At 37.8% G+C, this 7,796-nt stretch overlaps 1 non-coding gene across 1 annotated transcript; it reads left to right on the top strand.

Annotated features, from left to right (window-relative positions):
* The first annotated feature begins 1,538 nt into the window (after nt 1–1,538).
* Nucleotides 1,539–1,611, top strand: TRNAK-CUU (transfer RNA lysine (anticodon CUU)). Its single transcript has one exon. It is a non-coding gene; the product is annotated as a tRNA-Lys (tRNA).
* Nucleotides 1,612–7,796: the final 6,185 nt, after the last annotated feature.

Here is a 7,796-nt window from a genome sequence, read left to right as displayed (position 1 = left end):
AACTTTGTGTGCTTTGGGCCAGGAATTGTTCTCCACAGTGTAACAGTGAATCTCAAACGAGATATGTGTAGTAATGTTAGCACAATACGTCGCCGTTCTCTGTTGGACATGATTTTCAAGCCCTGTGAAAGAGTTAGAAAAATATGTAAAATATTGTCATGAAATTCTTCGATGCAAAAGTATCTTGTCTTTCAGTGAGATGGGAATTATGAAAAAGAGTAAATGTGCACATTAAGTAAAGGTGCCACATTAATATGTTTATTTTTTCACTACTAGTCTGAGAAGGCGTCATTATTTACTCCTGAACCGAACCCAGAAGTAGAATTTCTCTCCTACTGGTTAAATTGGTTAAAACGTAGAAATTAACGTAGAATCAGTATTTAACTTTTAAGCCCAGACATCACTAAAGAATAAAATATTGTATGCACCACGGGAGATATTCATGTTCATATTATGTTCCTTAATGCAGAAATATCTAGTTCCTTCTCCCCCTTACGTAAATCAAGTTTACTATTTTGTTTAAACAGCTGCAACCGAAAGTGAAAGATGTAAGGCTCTCGTCAGGTCATGGCTGGGATAAAAGAGTGAAATTGCTAATTCATTTATTTAACTGAAATGACATGAATTGAATTGTACGGGATAATTCTTTTTTTTGGGTTTTGTGGCTATTCTGCTTTTTGATATTGTTTTTTTTTTTTTTTCTCCAGCTTACATTTTTTGGTTGTTAAATTTTCGAATTAAATAAATTGAAATTATTCAATATAATTATTTCCATGACTGGTAATCTGGTACCATTGCAAAGATGGGGTGGATCAATATTTCTAAGTAGAATGATAGGAACACCAATCTTCAAATTTATGATGTGTTGTGGTAATCCAGCTAAATCAAGTGAATTCAGGAATTCAGATGGATAATTTACTGCTTCATTTTGATTCAAAAGTTCATAACAGTATCAACTTATTGATAAGTATCTGTTTCGTCTGGTAATATATCTCGAATGCTGATGTTAATAACATTTACCTCCACGTTTTTTGTAGCTCATATTGCACATTTATTCTTTTGAGCGTCATACTATAAACATCGCTTGGTAATTTAATGCTGCGTTTGACGAAAACCACCTGCTAAAAATATTTATTAGCACACAACCGAATGGCTGTTCATTTCCACGTAAATCTTACAATGTTCGATCCAATTCTTCCAGCGATTTTTTATGTGCAATTGTGCATTCAACTCATACAATTAACTTGCAATGGTAGCAGTACCTACTTTACTTATTTCGGATGTTTTTGAAATGTTGCATGTTGGTGGTTCAATATATTGCATATTCAATGACAATTTAAGTGCTGAATGTGCTGTTCAACCACCGTCCAATAGAGTTGCCGTAATTCCGGATGATATGATTGCCAATGCAAAATTATTTTGTGAACGTATGGTTGCCAATATCAATGAAAAGAGAAATATTTTTCCTGTGCCATCTGGTGCAGCCAAGAAATACATTCGACCAGTTTCATCATATATTACTCACATCATCGTATTATAACCGGCTAGTTCAGTCGGTAGAGCATGAGACTCTTAATCTCAGGGTCGTGGGTTCGAGCCCCACGTTGGGCGCTAAAATTTGCCACGATATTTTTCACACTTGGGTCGGCGGTTGGCAATTGTTGCCGGTAGCTCAGTCTTGGGCGGGGTAAGGGAACGAATCTGCCCGACCCGAAAGACAAAAGAGTAAGGCGCCAGGATCCTGATGTTTCGGGAGTATCCGGATCCGGTGATACTCCGGGGCCGATACCCGAAATGAAACACACGTGTCCCAGTTAACCAATTTAATTAAGTTGTATTCCCTGGTACAGTGAAATATTTACAATAATAAGTGAAAAATAAGAAAATTTGTACAATTGATTTTTGGTGAAAATTAAATTACTGTTCGATGTGGGTGGCCAAAGCCAAATATAATTGCAGCAACAAAAAAAATTTAATGAATGTTAGCTTTTAATCTTAAAAGCTTAAATAATAATGCGTCCGCACTGATCGAGGCGCGTGGTCAATCTGCTTCTGCTGGGGTGCGGTCCGCACTTGAGAATGTGCAAGACCTGCACTATTATGCAGAATCACCACTTGGACGTTTGTAATTGAATAAATACTAAATTCAGGAACTTTATTAGACTAAACTGAAACTGTATACGTGTCGCAAGTCAGGGCTCGGTTTCATCCTGACTTCCATGAGATGGTCCTGGTACTGATGTATCGGGGTCTTTCGGCATCTGACAAACACAACATGCGTCAAAATATCCATGATTATGTACACGTTCAAGGTGCGGAACTTCCCAGGCGGCAAAGAGACCCAAACATCAACTACCACAGCCAAACTCATGCCAAAGTTGATATCCGCCAGAAGGCACAGTGGCCCAAGCATCAACAGCACAGCTAAATTCCTGCCAAAGTTGATATCCGCCAGACAGCACAGTGGCCCAAGCATCAACAGTCAAAGTTGATATCCGCCAGAAAGCACACTGGCCCAAGCATCAACGGCACGCTAGCAACCGCTAACACGGCTAATCATGACATTACTAAAAGAACAGTCGGGGTATATGGTTCATTTTAGAAATATATGCAGTGACGTCACGCCGGAATCAAGAACACGACATGCCGTTCGTCCGTTTTTGACACTTGACACCAAGGCATAATGAGTTGTTTATGTTACCGCTATTGTCAAGAAATTATAATATTTTCTAGTGTTGGGCATAGTCGATATATTCTGATGATCGAATGAATTGAAAGAATCGCTTTGAATAATCCAAATGATCAAATAATTCGACCTTTTAATTATAAATGATGCGCATGATGCACTTGTTTTGAATTTCGTTTCGATTCTAATAACAATCAAATAATTTCTATTTTGTCATTATCAGTACAACGTACCTTATAGATACGATCAGTACGGAATAAATTATGGTCGGAACCACTGACAAATGTATTTCAAGTATTAAAAACAAAAACCATTCTTTCTTGAAATTGAAAAAGACACAAAATCTGAATTTGTTTTGAATGAATGCCATCGGACTTCCCAACAAATGTGGGTTTTCCCAACCCTTCCGTTCAGATGACAGTGGTGACACTACTTTATTTTGATTTATTGAAAAAAAATTGGTTTGGAGAATACGTTCAACTAAATTTCCTCTCGTTGCTGCACGACAGCACATTACGCAAGTGAGTCAACATCATCTGTGTAATAGTTTGGCTTACTGCAACACTTTTGCAGTGATTATTATTATTATTATTATTATTATTATTCATTTAAATAGTTGCTGAGGCAAACCTATTTAGCAACTTAATGGTTGTATAATTCCGTATATTGGACAATTGTGTTTATTACTGCATTTTGTCATATTGCTTCTTAAAAGCACAGACATTAGCGCTGTTAACGACCGTGCTATCTAATTTGTTCCAGGTTTCAAATGCGCGGTTTGTTAGGAAATATTGTCGAGAAGATGTCCTAAATTTCTCTTTCTTAAGCTTGTATTGGTGTCCTCGTAGTCGGGGGTCCGTTTGCATGTCTATGAACTCCGAGGTGTCACCTGGCCATATATTGTGGGTTAATCTATATATCTGGATCATATCTGCTCTATCATATCTGACTTCTAATTCAGGCAATTGTAGAATATTTAACCTCTCTCTGTAGGGCTTATGTTTAAAGCCTGTCGGCCATCTTGTCACTGCATGTTGTACTCGGTTAAGCATATGTATATCCTTCACATGATAGGGTCTCCAAACCGATATTGCATACTCTAAGTGGGGCCTAATGTTCATTTTAAATAACCTTGAGCATAATTCAGGACTTGGTTTAAAGAAAGCTCTTTTGATTGAATGAAAAACCCCAGAAGCCCTTCTAGCGGCTTTGGCGCTCTGGTTGCCCCAATTCAACTTGTTATTAACGAGAACGCCCATATCATTTTGATTCTCAACTACAGTAATATCTCGGTTTCCAAGTTGATATATATTTTTTTTATTGTTGAAACCAAGATACATGACGGAACATTTGTCCGGATTCAAGGGTAAACACCACTGATCACTCCACTCAGTCACAAAATTTAAATCAATTTGTAGCTTGTTAATATGTCTACATTCATTGGATGAACTAAAGATTTTTACGTCATCTGCGTAAGCTGCAAAAGGACATTGTAATCTGGCAAGCAAGTCAGATGTGTAGAGAGTGAACAATAGCGGACCAAGCACCGAGCCCTGCGGCACGCCACTTATAACGAGTTTCTTGTCTGAGAGCACAGAACCCACTTTAACAGCAAACGTTCTAGAGGACAGAAATGCCGCAATCCAGTTTAAGACATGTCCATTGATGCCACATCTTTCGAGTTTATGTAGGAGTAAAGAGTGTGGCACTCTGTCAAATGCTTTGCTAAAGTCTAAGTAGACAATGTCAACGGTTTTTCCTGTGTCTAGCAGTTTGGTCCACTGGTTACACGAGGTAAGCAAGTTTGTTATGGCAGAACGGCCAGGAATAAACCCGTGTTGGTTTATTGGTACAACGTTTTTATTTCGTAGAAATTCGAGTAATTGTCTAACTAGCACTTTCTCAAATAGTTTGCACGTGCTAGATGTTAGACTAATGGGCCGGTAGTTTTCTGCCTTGCACTTATCTCCCTTTTTGAATATTGGCGTTACAACGGCTTCAAGCCATTGTGTGGGCAATTTGCCACTTGTTAACGATGTTTGAAAGATTTTGCATAGAGGGCCAATCAAATTTTGGGAGCATAACTTAATAGTTTTAGAAGTGAGACCATCAGGGCCAGGCGCAGAGTTCACAGGTAAATTGTTGACTTCATTTAAAATTATTTCTTCTGTAAATAAGACATTGGACAAAGTGTCGGAGTGTGTGACATAAGGATGAATAAATGTGGGTATGTTATTGTTTGAACTGGTGTTAAACATTGATGCAAAAACCCCTGCCAGAACGTTTGCAGTTTCGAGGCTGCTACCACACAAAATTCCGCTAAGATTACGAACGATTGGGACACTGACTCTGGAGGAAAGATGTTTACGCAGATGTCCATAAAATGCCTTAGGATTATTTAGTAAGTTATTTTCAAATTTGGTTTTCTTTTCATTAATGACATTTTTCAGGTGATTAGAGAAATTGCGGTGAATGTCGTAATCAGATGGAGCACCGGAGCGCCTGAAATTCCGCCAGAGCTGCCTCTTATGATTTATCATCTTGAGTAGAGAGTGATCAATCCATGGTTTGGACACAACTTGTTTATGCGATTTGATGTAACTATTTTTTTCCAGGTATTGGTTGATTGTAGAGAGAAAATATTGCCATTGCAAGTTAACACAGTGCAGTTGGTAAAAGGAGGACCAGTCATGCCCGGCTAAGTCGTCATTAACAGAAGCATAAGATATTTTTTTATAAGTTTTTATTTCAATTTTGGGTGTATTGTACACTAGGACTTGTATATCAAACGTTATTCTACAATGATCAGAGATGCCAATTGGGTCGCCAACATTAACTTGTGATATCAGATCTGGGTCTGTTGTTAATAAAAGATCTAAAATGGATGGTTGTTGATTCTGTCTAAAGCGAGTGGGTTCAGAAATTAACTGCGATACATTATTGTGGTTGAGCATTGAAATAAAGTCACTTTCACGGCTGCTTGTCGATTGATATATCCCTTCATTCCATTTGATATTGGAATAATTTAGGTCACCTATCACGACTAAATTAGATAAAGTTGTAAAACATGATTCTAATGTATTATTCAGTTTCGCATCGTGAGCAACGGAGTTTAAAGTGGTACCATCAGGAGGTCGATATAAGCAGCAAAGCGTGAAAGTAAATACTTTGTTATAAAATTTAACCCAAAGTGAATCATATGGATCTGTTTCGATATCTACGACAGTAGTTTTGAAATTGTGTAGTAAGGAGTCCTTAACATATAGGCAGACCCCACCCCCTTTACATATAGTTCTATCCTTTGTAAATATAGTATAGGTATTAATAGATATTTCTGAATCTGCAATGTTTGAGTGTAGCCATGTTTCGCTTATGGCAATTATATCAGGATTACTTTTCGCGATATCAGTAGAAAGTGTAGCAAGTTTTGCCATAATTGACGAGATGTTTGTGTATAAAATGGATAAGCTAAATGGTTTGCCAGTTTCTAGTTTTTTTTATTAACAATTTGAGGAATGTTGTGAACGTACTTTATAGTTGCCGTATCATCCCCCTGCTGACGCATAATGTTAAGTTCTTCTCTTAAAGACTGCAAATGTTTTATTTGTAGCGGAGTTTTGTCATCTCGAATAAGTATTTTCGAAAATTGGGCATGGTGGATGAGATTCCCTTTCTTCCGTAAGCAGAGCCGCGCCATATCAGGAGTATTGAAGGATACTTTTAATGGTTTCGGTTTATTTGTAATTTTTGTTCCAATACGAGCCACTGACCCTGGATCTACTACCAGGGAGGCATGACAGACCTTCAGGATATCATTCACAATGTCTACATCCCGCTTTTCTTCGCACGAGTCTACATTGTAAATTATGACGTTTCGCGCTCTCCATGATCTTTCAACTGACTCGTTAATAACAGATTCCTTCTCATTAGGCGCTGAAGTCGATTGTTTGATTAGATTTTCTAACTGCTCGAGGCGAGATTCAAAAGTTGCTTTTAATTCGTCTACAGAGGCTTTAACTTCCGAAATCGCAGACAAAGACACGTTGCAACGATCGCAAAAGATCTTTATATTGGCTGACTTAACATTGGTGATTAGTTTTTTTTCCTCCGTACTCATTTCCAAACAATTCACATGTAATGGATATTTGCAGGCGTCGCAATGAATTGACGGCTTATTTGAATTAACATTTTCAAAACAATGACAGCATTTTTTCGGTGGCATGATTAACTAAATTAATTAAATAATGATTGTTAAAGAATGAAGTATGATTAATCGTTATAGATTAAAGTAAATAACACGAAATCTAGTGAGACCTGCAAAAACACCTGCCCGGTTATCGCCCGGCTATCGCAGCGGCAAAAACCTATGACGATAGGAGCGAGCCGATGCTTCAGCAATCGCGAACGAATAACAAAATCAAATATAACTTACCTAATTGATATGAAAAGCACTAAAATATACAAAAGTATTCACCCAAGATAGTCGATTGAGTTGGGGCCCAACTTAAACAAATTAAACCACACCTCCAAGACTATATAAGCAAAGATATTCAGAGAGCTCAAAACACACGTCCGCGTCCAAACACACATTAAGTTGGTTAGACCGATTTCCGAAGCTTTGGTTAAATCGAATTACATTTTCCTTGTTTCATGACAATTTTTGACGTTTGGTTGACATCATGACATCTTACGCCCGCGCCGAGACCGACGCACGTCAATAGTTCCATGTTCCTCAAATCGTATAGTTCAGAGTGAGACGCACAGAACGACATCTCAATAGCGAACGCGGCAGAGGCAACGAACTACGAATCTGCCCCACATGTGTTAAAGGGAGACAGCCACACACACCAAGTGCGTTTTATAAACTGATATAACTGCATATATTCTAAAAACCACCGCCGTTTTGATGATTGACATATTTTTCCTAACCTACCTAACCTCACAAACAAATGTAATGAATTCAGGGAAGCTGTCAAAGTGCAATGTCAAGAGTCTCACAGTTTAAAAGGAACTTTGATAACAAACATTTTATTAATTTAGTTAATGCTAGTTCTGTTTGGTATTTCTAGTATTTTGCTGTTAGTGTTTATGAACTGGCTTTTTTTTTATC

The sequence above is a fragment of the Tenebrio molitor genome, chromosome 4 (genome assembly GCF_963966145.1).
Source record: "Tenebrio molitor chromosome 4, icTenMoli1.1, whole genome shotgun sequence".
Classification (NCBI taxonomy): Eukaryota; Metazoa; Arthropoda; class Insecta; order Coleoptera; family Tenebrionidae; genus Tenebrio; species Tenebrio molitor.
The sequence above is the reverse complement of the archived record's forward strand: the minus strand, read 5'-3'. Positions and strand labels throughout refer to the sequence as shown.